Raw genomic sequence first — 12508 nt, 5'->3', positions numbered from 1 at the left:
TAAATATAAGAATAGGCAGGTAGGAAACTGAAATTCCATGGACAAATGCAGACAGCAAGAAAGAGAAAAGGAAGGAACATGCCCCAGCAAGTAAGTTTCAACAATTTGAATATACAAAGCAGATCATACTTTGCACTGTGCAGCTACCACAGGAGACACTCTGAAAGAAAACAAATCCTCATACAGCCCTTGGGTGGGCACCCTGAGAACAAATGGCACTGGCATCTCCCTTTTTAATTGCCCTGTGCCTGCTGTTTGCAAACCTTCAACCTTTTGTTCTTCAAAGCCACCCTGGCTTTCAGCAGATTTTATGTGGGAAAGCAGGGGCAGAGTAAAGATGGAAGAGATTTTTGCAACAAGTAGACAGCACTCTGGAGCTTAAGCATGTAGCTGTATGTTCACGTCCTAGATTTGGGTGCACACGTAAATTCTCCACATCTCAAATTGGATTTAGTTCTGCAGATTGAAAATAGCTGCCCATTTAAATTCCAGTGAACTATGTTCTTATCAAACAAATTCTGCTATTTTTCTGAGTTATCCTACTAAAACACAACATGAATAATTGCCTTTGTCCTAGTTCATAGTAATAGCAAACTTGGCACACATCTTGGTGCAGTGCCTGCATCCCCCTGGGCAATGCTTGACGCTTAAATTATCACAGATTTCTCATAAACTGAATGACAATTTCAATACCAAAAAGTGAGGTTTTCTTCATCTCCAAGAGATGGGAGACTATCTAGATGTGCCAGACTTGGTTTATGGGAAGTCTCCAATAATGTAATTGGAAAAGCACCTGCAGTTAGCAATGACTGTTGGAGAATGATTGTCTGTGTAGTGGGTGAGGTGGCTGTGATGGTATTGAGAAACCATCTAAGCATCAGTGGAAAAACAGCTCACTATGTAAATATTATTTCATTTAAATAATGAATAGGAAATTAGGCAGAACATTTGAAGATACTCATCATTATGGCAGTGGCAAAGTCCTCTGCACTCCATGTTACCAGAGATTTCATTAACAGCACCTGATAGATTAGCAAGCAGGAAAATTTATGTCAAAATATTGAATTCTTTAAAATGTTTTTCTCCAGGAGAGAAACTAAATCAGCATAAGAGAGTCAGTCACATATAGTATCTGCATGATTCCTAGCAAATTAAATAAATAATCGTGGGGAAAAAAATAAAAATAAAAATTAATTCTATCTCTGTCAAAACTGGGAAAAATATTTCTCAAACACATAATCACATAACATGAGACACATGGTTTGCTCTTTGAGGTCCTAGGTATACTAGAATACACTGAAGTTTGTCATATTACATCAGAATATTTAGTTTCTCTGTGTACTGTGATGACTTCCTTATGTTAGTACTAATCTTTCCGACAGGACAAGGAAACAGAGTACAGGACAGAAACAGGTCTCCAAACCATTTAAAAATATGCTTGATTTTACTTCATTAGACTAAAATGGCACCCTAAAATGAAGAACATTCACTTGGCACCTGGTCAAATATAAAAATTTAGAAGCACATTTCCTATAAAATAAATGTAGCTTTTAGTAGGATTGCAACAATTATTACAAAACTGGATTGCATCTCTAAATCAACAGTTCTGGTCTCATACCTCAGATCTTAATTTTATGCCTCTAAAGGTCTGGAGAAAATTCAGAAATAATGCTCTGTAGCTCCAGCAGAAGCAAAATAAAACTTAAATTCAAATATACTGATATTGATGTTAAGGGCTGTTGGTACAACTATATATACACCATTAATACATTTGTAATAAGATCCTCTGTGATACAAAACAATGCCTTTTTGTCATAAGAAAAAAATAATGTGTTCATACAAAAAACAGAAGACACCAATTAAAAAAAAAAGAAAAAAAAACAACAAAAACAAGACAAATCAGCTTTTAAAAGTTGTTCTATGAAATTGTTGCAAGTATAAAGGAAACTTTCAGAAATGTAAATTTTTGTGAAAATGTGGAAAGTATAAAGAATGTAAGTCCAGAAAATGAAATATGAAATAATAAAAATATCTAAAATACTTAAGGAACTCTTTATGAATATATAAAAATAGGCAGTCTGACAAAGACTCTGTAGGACCAACAGGTGATTAAGGAGCTGTAAAAGAAGATAAGGCCAAAGCTGGATGGTTAAATTCTTTGTCATGATGTTCTCTATAGATGAGGTTAGACTGGTCTCCACAGGGGAAACTTTTTTGCAGAAAGAGAATTATAGGATTAATTTACAATTGGACTCTCAGTGAAAAAATTTTTAGAACAAATCAATAAAGTGAATAGTAACAAATCGCAACGAGATGATATTTGCCTATGAGCTAAAAATAATATAAAATATTAAATTGTCAGATGGCTAATACTACTGAGAGTGATCACAGTGCTGAGAGAATTAATGGTTAAAGAAGTAAGTCAGTTCTACTGATAGATTTCAGTTGGAGTAGAAGAAAATATGCATGAGTTAATCTGAGCTCTAAAAAAAGAAAACTAAATGTAAAAAGGAGATTAGACAAACAAATAAATATGATATAATGAGAAGAATTAAATCAACTTTTGTAATATATTTTTCTGCCTCACAAATTTACAGGAGCTCTTTGAGTAATTGAAGAGCAAAATAGCATGGGAGATGTGGCTGACATTATTTACTTGAATTTTCAAAAAGGTTTTAACAAAATTCCTCAGCAAGGCAGTGAAGACATTAAGGTACTTGGAATAATAAGAAAGATATTTTTTAAGAGACTTGATTTTTAAGGGTCATAAGGACATAAAGAATACCAAGTTTTAAGAAAATTCCTCTGTGAAGAGACTTTTTTAGAAAACTTCATCAAGCATATGGATATTAGTTTTATTCAGAGTTTACAGCAAGCTGTGGTGATACTGATGAAAAGATGACCAGTTTTGCTGACAATGCTAAATTATTTAGCATTATCAAAACAAAAGCCAGCTGCAACAAACTACAAAAGGTTATCATAAAGACTGTTTGGACTTGGAAAATATCCAAGGATTATCAACAGCCACCAATACAAATCTGCTATTACTATGATGAGTTTAAATTAGTCATGTTCACTCAAAACAGAATTTTGGGTGTCTTTAACACGTCTATACAAGCTTCAGCTCAATACTCATGAGAGATCACAAAAGCAGCAGAACGGTAGTCATAGTTGGATAAGGAATCGAAAATAAATGTTGTTGAATATTGAATGTAGTCCTACTTCCCCACATCTGAAAATGGACTCTGGAGAGCTAAGGAAGATATAGAAGAGTGTACCTAGGAGAATAAAAAGTTGTTATTTGAAGTAGAGAGATGACTACTAGATAGAAAAAGAAACACCCATGAGATTAATATGATGAATACTTATAAAATATTGACTTGAATAAAGTGTATGGAGAGCTGCTCTCTGGTTCCCATCATGAAGGAACTTAGGTGACTTAGTTATCAAGTGTCAGGCTTAAAGCAAACAAAAGGAAACACTTTTCACAAAGCACATAATTAAACTGTAGAACTCATAGTTACAGGATGTTGGAAATGTCAAAAGCTTAGGTGGGTTAAGAAATAATTAGAAAAAATCGTATGGAAGAAAAAATTCATCCAAAGCTATTCTATAATTCATATCAAAAAAGCCCATGTCTCACTCATAAAGTCTTGGAGTTATGGTTTGACAAAAGTCAGAAATATTAGCAGGAAAATTTTATTTTCTGCTTGGCCTGCTATTCTCTCTCAAAGCTTTATCTATCGGCCAGTGCAAGAATACTGGTCTTAAACCTTTGTATTTGTTCCTGTATTTACGCTCATCACTTTGTTTCACAAAGGGTTTTCTTTCAATATTCAAGATGACTTGATAAGAAGTAAACTCACTAAAATAAGAGCAATGATTACTCTGCAAAGATATTTTTGCTAGAGATATTTGGTGAAGCCACCTCCTACCCAAATTAAATATCTGTCTTAATTTCCTTATCATTTGTGGCAGTCTTCAGGCAGCTTTATCTGGCAACCTGTACAAAATAGAGGTCATTGCCCATGCACCCTGTGACCTATGCTTTTCTGCAATCTATTTCTAAGTGTGTGTCCAGGCACTGATTCTATTTTTCAACTAAGTAGTTAGGCTCAGTCTAGGAACTTCAGCTGGCAAGCTTGAGTTTAAATTAATACAGCCTCTCTGAGGGATCAGCCCCCAGCTCCTGAAGAACTTCCATGAATACTGGGTTCATGTGTTTTCTGAGCTGACAGTAAAGAGTTGAGAATTATCAGGACCTTGTTAGGCATTTCTCTCTTGAGCACATTGAGTTATCATTTTGTCATTAAAAAATAAAGCCATAAAGTTCTACGCTTTGCCTTTAAGAAATGAGTTCATGTCACCTGGTATTGTTAAGCTTACACAGGTTTCCTGAGAGAGGTTACAGTTAATGAACTTTCCATACATTTCACTAAAAAACATGTTTGATAGGAATTTCTAGACATTTTACCAGTACCTGTTTAGCAACAAACATTGTGTAAAGGTCTGATTTTAAGGTTTTTTCCCAGATGTTAGACCAGAGTTATCTTATATCAGAGTAACATTACACAATGTGGGCCAATATTCAGTTGCTACAGAAATAATCCACATTATAAAACTACACCATTGGCACTTAGAGAGGATGCAACTCATTCATTAGTCTTACAATTAATGTTAGAATTCATACTTTTATATTCAGTCACATGATTAATATAGGTATTTATATCTAGGTGCTTTGCTTTGAGGTTATTTCTTCCCAGAAGAATATTATAAAATGCTTTGGTTGAGTAACACTCAGAGCTCTTAAATGTTGGGCTGGGCTGAAACCTCCAGTGAAGTTATACAAAATCTGAACTACACAAAAATGGGTCAGGTTGAAGAAATCCAGCAACATTAAGATAGCAAGGCTAGCAAGGAGATGAAAAGTTCACAAGAAGTGCACAAAAACATAAGCATAAAAATAGCTGTGATCTTAGCAGAGTGATTATACAGAGCTCATTTGTAGGCTGCAGACAGATGTTCATCTAGCAAAGAACAGTGACAACTGAAGTTATGAGCAGCCCTAAGAGTTTCCTCCTGTCTGTTCCTGAGAGCCTGCCAGTTCTGCAGCTTCTGGGCATAATGGATCATATGAGAACCCCATACGGAGTCACAGCAGTAATAAACAGCTGATGAAGGCAGTCTGAAAAGAGAACTGACTTTGCCTGAAGTGGATAAGGCAAAGCTCTCAGACTCCTTTGTCCAGCAGAGAATGGGAATAGCAATGTGGGAATGGCAACTTCCAGCTGGCAGATTATAGGTATGGAGAGCTGAGCACACTAACATCCTCATTCATCACTGGAAGACATCTTCTCATGACTCTAGGGAGATTAGACATTCAAAATTTTTTATAAGCTTACCTTTTTTTTCACGACCAAGTCACATAAAAAGAGGGGGGTAGGAGAAGGACATGTTTGGATGTATGTCTTTATGTCTCTTCGTGATATGTAAAGAAAGCTTGAAAACTTTTTCTTTTTACTCTTTTTTTAAAATGAGAAAATTCAGTCTTTGCCTGTAGACTAGAAGCAAAAGAATAATTTCACAGAAGACAGAAATGTAACCAGAGAACAGAAAATATTGTTAATGCAAAATCTAGTATTTAAATATTTATGATTATTCTACCAAAATTAGGTGAGATTTTCCATGTTACCACTAAATGCATGCAGGATTACAAAAAGTAATAAAAAAAAGAAGATATGCCTGTTTTCACTAATTCTTTGTAAATCACACAGACTTAATTCCTTGTGTTTATCCCAGATTTCCTTCATTATCCGGTCTCTACACTAAATGCTGAAACATTCTGAGGAAGTTGCTTAACGTCATTTGGCCAGCGCCTGTTATCACGTTATAAAACTGAAGTATCTCAGGAAAACACAGCCTCTTTTACAGTAGTGCGAGTTGTACTTGTCCTACAGTTATTTTATACTTAACCTTCAAGCCACCATGCTCTAGGATATAAACCAATCATCACTGACAGAGATTAACAAGAAATTTCCTCTACGGGCAGAGTATTTCATAAGTGCTCGCTGCAGGGATTCTTGCACTCTCCTCTAAAGCATCTGGTAACGGCCATTGTCAGATGGAATAATAGCATAAGCAAGCTGTTAGTCTGATCTGGAATGGCTTCTCTTGTACACTAAAGCTTTTGTCCCCGATCTGCCTGTAAGTTTTCCCTGCATTTTTAAAGAGGCAATACAGATAATTTCACACTTATTGCCAGTTAATTAGCAAAATCTTTCTCTTATCCTTGCATAATTTGGTTGAAAAACAGTAAAAGCCATTTCAGAGAATCATAATTCATCTTAGATATCATATGGAAACTCCAGGTATTCCTCCAGACCAGCTTTTGGAAATAGTGCTTTAAATAATTAAATTGAATTCAAGTATCATCCTCCAAGTGTTCCTGGAATTTTTACTCTTCCCAGAAAGAAGACATTATGTAAATATTTCTTCTTATGTAATAATTCTCTCTTATTGAGAGAATAACAGTAAGTAAACAAGATTAACAAGAATTACCTACATACAGTATGAAAAACTTTTGATTTTCACATGTTGAGTTCAATAAAGTACAAATTTCTTCAGCAGATACCTGAATCAAGAATTAATATTCTTTTAAAGCCGTTGTCCATACTATTAGTTTCCTTAGGAATGACCTAGTTCCTTGAGGAACATCTCACATCAGCATGCAGAAAAAGAGAGATGCTAATTTAAAATCACATCATGTAAAGGATGATAAAGATATTGGTGTACCTCTAAGAGTCACATTCCTATTCTATACTGATTCTGATTTAATTAGAAATATTGAGAAGTACTGTGAAGAAAACTACAGTTCAAAAGTAGCCTGTACATACATAAACACACAGATAGATGTACCTTAATATCTATGACTGTTTCTGAATGCAATTTCTGTGACTGAAAGAAATAGTAGGCCTACATCACAGAAAATCGTGTTTGATAACAGATATTAATCCAAAGTATTTTCTTACCTGTTGCAGTTCAGTTCCTAGTTTAATGAGGATTCTTAACATACATGTCAGTTACTGAAATGAGCCTATGGTAAATATTCCAGCAATACAGTTTTTAAAAACCATGAAAAATTTTGAAGATGAATTAATCAGTCACAGTCCAATGAGTTTGTTGTACTGATTGCATCCAGACACTGAGGGAGTTTTTATGAGACCTGTCTGGGAAAAATAACTTGTTTTGCCCTTCTAGTACTTTGAAAAAAAACAGTAACTTAGATACTACTGTAGTAAACACTGGCATCTATACAGGAACTAACACTGCCACTGACAAGCAATGGAAACTAATGATGATTTTACAGTGTGGGTACAAAGATTACTCAGCAGTGGCTACAAGAAAGCTCAGCTGTGTGTTTTGCTTCTTGGCACTCATTTGGAACCAAAGTGTTAATGGAAAACCCATTTTCATGGGAAGAAGGACAAGATTGTAACACTTGTTTACTAAAATTCTGAGTCCAGTATCACTGCCTGACTCAAAATCTGAACCATAACTATAGTATAGTTTGAGTTGGATTCTTCTTCCAATGACTGATCAGAACCCTGAAGGAGGTGTTAAAGCACAGCTTGTTTCTAAGTTGCTTTTTGCATCTTTACAAATGCATCAAGTTTTGTACATGTGAAGCATAAAATAAAATTACCTGGAAATGCAATGCCTAAAGCATATATTGCCAGCTTCCTAATAGCTAACAATTGTATAAAAATATTAACTTGGTGAAATTATTCTACAGTGCATCAAAGAACATTATATTAATTTTATTCTTTATATTCAGTTTGAATAATTTGCACTAGGGGATTTGTCTTTATAAAAGTATTTGTGTGTCATTTATCCTAATCGACCTGGCATTTAACTCTCTTTCACTGTAGTTTATTAAAATGTATTGGTATTATGCAATAACCATGCATTCACATTAAAGCAATGTATCAAGGTATCAACTTGGAATATCTCAGATTAGAGTTGTGCTTAACATGGTATGGATGATATTAAAGGCAGTCACACACTGCTCAAAGAACTCAGCATTATTCTTATTATTACAGTTATTACATATGGTAATATAAATGTCCACAATCTAAAAAAGAAGAAAAAAAAATTACATCAACATTTTCATTTCATAGGTCAAAAATTTAGTGTAAATTCTTAAAGTTCATTATTTTAGATCCCTCCACATAATGAATTTTCAAAGTAATTTTATCTGTATTTTTAATTGTGTAATTGAGTGAATTTTCTTCTTTTAAGAGGAATATACTTATAATCATAAGAATAAGGATTTTTCTTCCTGCCTATAATCTGTGCATTAGCATTTGTAGTTCTTTTTGAAGTGTAGTTGTTTTTAAACATAAGGCAGGAAAATTTCTGTGTGTTCTGAAAATGTACTTGGAAATGCTTTAAAAACCCCCAGCTTTGGCCTAAACTCATTGGATATCACTGGCAAAATTAATTGATGTCTATAACAGCTTATGGTAAATGCTTTTGAGTCAGGCCACAAGAAAAAATTGACTGAAATTAGAATAAATATTGTTTAAAATCAATAATATGTGATTCTTTTTGGTTTGTGCCTTAGGTCACTTATCAATCTATTTTCCAAGTGTTTTCCACCATAGTTCTCAGGCCTAGAAAAATTTATTTTAAATGAAAATTGAGATTTCTGGATATTTGTATCAAACATGGATGTGAGCCACAACAGAAAGACACAATACTATGATTCTCATGCCAAAAAACTATGGAATTTTCATATTTGGTTCCCTGTGTGGAAAGGTCAGTCAACACCAAACTTTCTTAAAAATCTCACCTTGATGGACTGTGCTTTAAAAGAGATGTTTTGAAAAGTGTCAAACACAAGTATCTTTAATGCTCCACTGGAGAGAAGAAAAGGTTTGTCTGCACACAGAAATGGAAGTTCTTAAATACTCATCAAACTGTCTGCAGCACAGCAGTCACGGAAATATTTTGATACTATTTTGTGCATGTTTCAGGAAATTTATGTCTTCCTTATATTTCTTAGTCTACTGGAACAACATGGACTGACACCACTTATTTTGAAGAACTGTATTTATCTTTTAAAGCATAATTTCCAGCAGGGTAATACATGTATTAGAAAAAAATGGCAGTATAAACCATAAAGGAGTAACATGGCTCAAAAATATACTAAAAAGATGATACACAAAACCAGCCTTCTCAAACAGACTTCCTTTTTTGCAAAATGAAAGGGAAATTTGGAGCAGGAGTGCCATATTATAGCTACAGGAATAAGCGAAATTCATAGTAAACTTTTTCAATCCTCTGCAGTTCTGTGGTCAGGTTTGAATGGGAATCCTGCCATCTTGTGGTCACGGATTTCTCTACAAGACTCCATTCCTCAAATTAATGCTGAAAGTGAATTAAAGCACAGCTTTTGCAAAGACTCATTAAAAATAAACGTATACTTTAGCAATTTTATGATTTTTTTGATAAAATTTAAATATTACCTATTCATACTAGTACTAAGCTTGGTGAAATTTTGCACAGCATGTTACCTATAAAGATAATTTTATCTTTGGACTGTTTATACATTTAGATGATATATGTAATTTTTACCTATTTAATAGTCACTAATTGAGAGTCTTTTTCCACGATACTTGCCTTGTTTTTATGGATATTTGGCTATTATACATAATTTACTATCATACAAGATGCAAATTTCCAAGCCAGCTTCGCTGAGAAAAAAGACTCTTTTAAGATGGAATACGTGATGAGGATTATAGATTATGAGCTCAAATTGCAGTAAGATTTGTAAATCATCATTCACTGCTGTGATGTAGAATAATACAAGTTTTTGTTCCACTCCAAGGGAACATGCACTCATAAATAATCTCTGCATGGGATAATGAACAGGATGGTGGCTCTCCTGGTATGCCCCATGGCAGTCTTGTGGCAGTTTGCTAAAAATGACCACTTAAAAAGTTTGGAGGTAAAAGCCAGAATTCAATAACTATCAAAATAAAGCCTTTTGAACCTTCTCAGTTCACACAGAGATCACACATCAAGGTCATACAAGAAAACCCTGAATTTCTTGAGAACAGCAATTTTCGACTCCATCTATCCATTCTCCAAAACTCTCCTTTCCCATCTGTTCCCCCAAACACCCTCACCCAAATAGTAACGGCTTTCCTGACACCCCGAGAATGTCTCAACCCAGATTTCCTTTTCTGCCTCTCTGACCACCACTTTCTCAGCTGTTCATTTCCACACTTTTCACAGCCTACATCTTTCTTCTTGCTATTTATGCCTACTCTTTACATTTACTCTTTTTGAATTTCCACCAGATTCCTAAAGTGGATTGAATAAGCAACTGCAAGTGTGAGGCAGAATAAGGCATGAATTAATGGGTGGCTGAGGCGAAGAGGAAGGAGACAGAATGGTGAATGAAATAAAACTACGTATGTGGGTGATTGTTAGCATGAGGAGAAAAGTAAATCAAGTAAGTGGGTGGATAACGAATGAAAAATCATAGCTAAGCTGAAGAAGAGCAAAGAACAATTAAGGAACACTGTGAGGAAAAGGAACAGAGAAACAAACTTACTCAGAAAGGCTTTGATGGAAAACTTGGAAAAAGGAGGAGAGGGAATTCAAAGTAACTTGAATAAAAACTGGACAAAAACAAAGCCACTGAGACCAAATAAAAAATAACAGCAAACATTTTGAACTAGGAAATATTACAGGAACACAAATCATATAAATAGAAGACTAAAAAAAAAAAAAAAAAAAAGGGAATCTAGAAAATAGAGTATACATTTACCCTTTTCATTAAAATAACTTTGTTTCAATATTAAACTGAAGGGAAACTGAAGAGAAGTGGGGATTTGGTTGGGGAAGGTGATGAGAGAAACCCTGACATTCCTTATGTCATAACTCATCTCCTTAAACCCCTTTACATTAGCCTATCTATCTACCTTACACCACAGACCAAGTCCATTCTCGGCTTGCATCCTCATTACTCCTTTGAAAATCTGGTCACTTCATGTTTGGTACTGATTTTTTAACCCTGCAAACACCATTTTTTGGGGAAATTCCTTGGAATTAGATCCTTCTCATATTTTAGAATAAAGAAACAATTTTTCTGTTAGGTAGATGCTGTTCTTGAATCTTTATTTTCTTGTTGTTTTTCTATTGTTCTTAAGGCCATTGTTAAAGGGAGAATTTTCCTGTGCTTTAAACTGACATGAAAAGAAACTGATAGGTTCTGTTTCATTTTTTTACACCTTTATCAGTGAAAAGAAGCAGCAAACACTAAAAAATTAGCACTATTTTTTTTTTCTTACTAAATTATTATAATCTATTGGATAGATCTGGATGCATATCCATAGACTCACATACACATAGAGAAAATCTGGTGACTTTCTCTTCTTTGTTACCATAGGTTATGACCAGTTATCTCCAATAATGGTTATGACCAGTTATCTCCAATAATGGTACCATCATAACAAAGTGGTGTAGTCTTCAAAATAGTCTGCACAATCCTGCCCATGACCTTTGGGTAAATATTCAATATCTGTGCAGCTCTTCTGTCATCATTTCACACACCAGCTATGAATAAGCAAATTTAGACATCTTCTGCACATACTGCAATTACTGTATGCCTAGGACAAGGACACGATTTCTAGGTTTCTTTAAAAGCAAAACCCCTTTTAAGAAAGGCAAATAATTTAACCAAATTAATCAAATTATTTCAACTGTATGTTTAGACAAATACTGAATGAACAAGGTTTGATTACAATACCTCTAGCCTTCTGCAGGTCATGATGGATTTCTAGTCTATTTAACATATGGATGAACAAACGATTCAATGAAAGCTCTGTATTGGCAGTAGGTGAAGTGAGGGAAATTTCTATCTCTGAACTAAACTTAAAGAATAAACTGGAAAAAGCAACATTTTGCCTACGTGTAAGTGAAGAGCAATACATAGCACAATGTAGTCATAAAATAATTTGTGGAAACTTTTATTTACTTTCTCAGTTAGACTGCTTAGACCATGGGACTCACTTTGAGAACTGTGTTCTACTGGAGGTTGGTGGGATCCATCTGTAAGAGAAGGGAAAGAGCATCCTGAGTCACTGGCTTGCCAAGCTGGCAAAGAGGGCTTTAACCTGAAGTTGAAGGACATGGAGTGGTAGGAAATGGGGTAACAGCTTCAAACTGACAGAGGGTAGGTTTAGATTAATGTCAGTACAAATCCTTTTTTGTCAGGGTGGTGATATGCTGGAACAAGTTACCCAGGGAAGCTGTGGATGCAGCATCCCTGGAAGTGTACAAGGTCAGGCAGGATGGGTCTTTGAGCAATCTGATCTAGTGGAAGCTGTCTCTACTCATGGCAGAGGGGTTGGAAAAAGATGCTTTCTAAGATCCCTCCAACCCAAAACATTCTATGATTCTATGATAAAATCAATTTTCGAAAACTAATATTTATAAA

General features: G+C 34.7%; 1 long non-coding RNA gene across 1 annotated transcript in view; it reads right to left on the bottom strand.

The window, feature by feature from the left end:
- Positions 1-12121, bottom strand: part of LOC137473074 (uncharacterized) — a 151396-nt gene extending 139275 nt beyond the window's left edge. Inside the window, exon 1 of the long non-coding RNA XR_010998592.1 lies at positions 12047-12121. This is a non-coding gene — a long non-coding RNA (uncharacterized lncRNA). The remainder of the gene's footprint in view (positions 1-12046) is intronic.
- Between the last annotated feature and the right edge of the window lie 387 nt (positions 12122-12508).

Source organism: Anomalospiza imberbis, chromosome 4, assembly GCF_031753505.1.
Source record: "Anomalospiza imberbis isolate Cuckoo-Finch-1a 21T00152 chromosome 4, ASM3175350v1, whole genome shotgun sequence".
NCBI lineage: Eukaryota > Metazoa > Chordata > Aves > Passeriformes > Viduidae > Anomalospiza > Anomalospiza imberbis.
The sequence above is the reverse complement of the archived record's forward strand: the minus strand, read 5'-3'. Positions and strand labels throughout refer to the sequence as shown.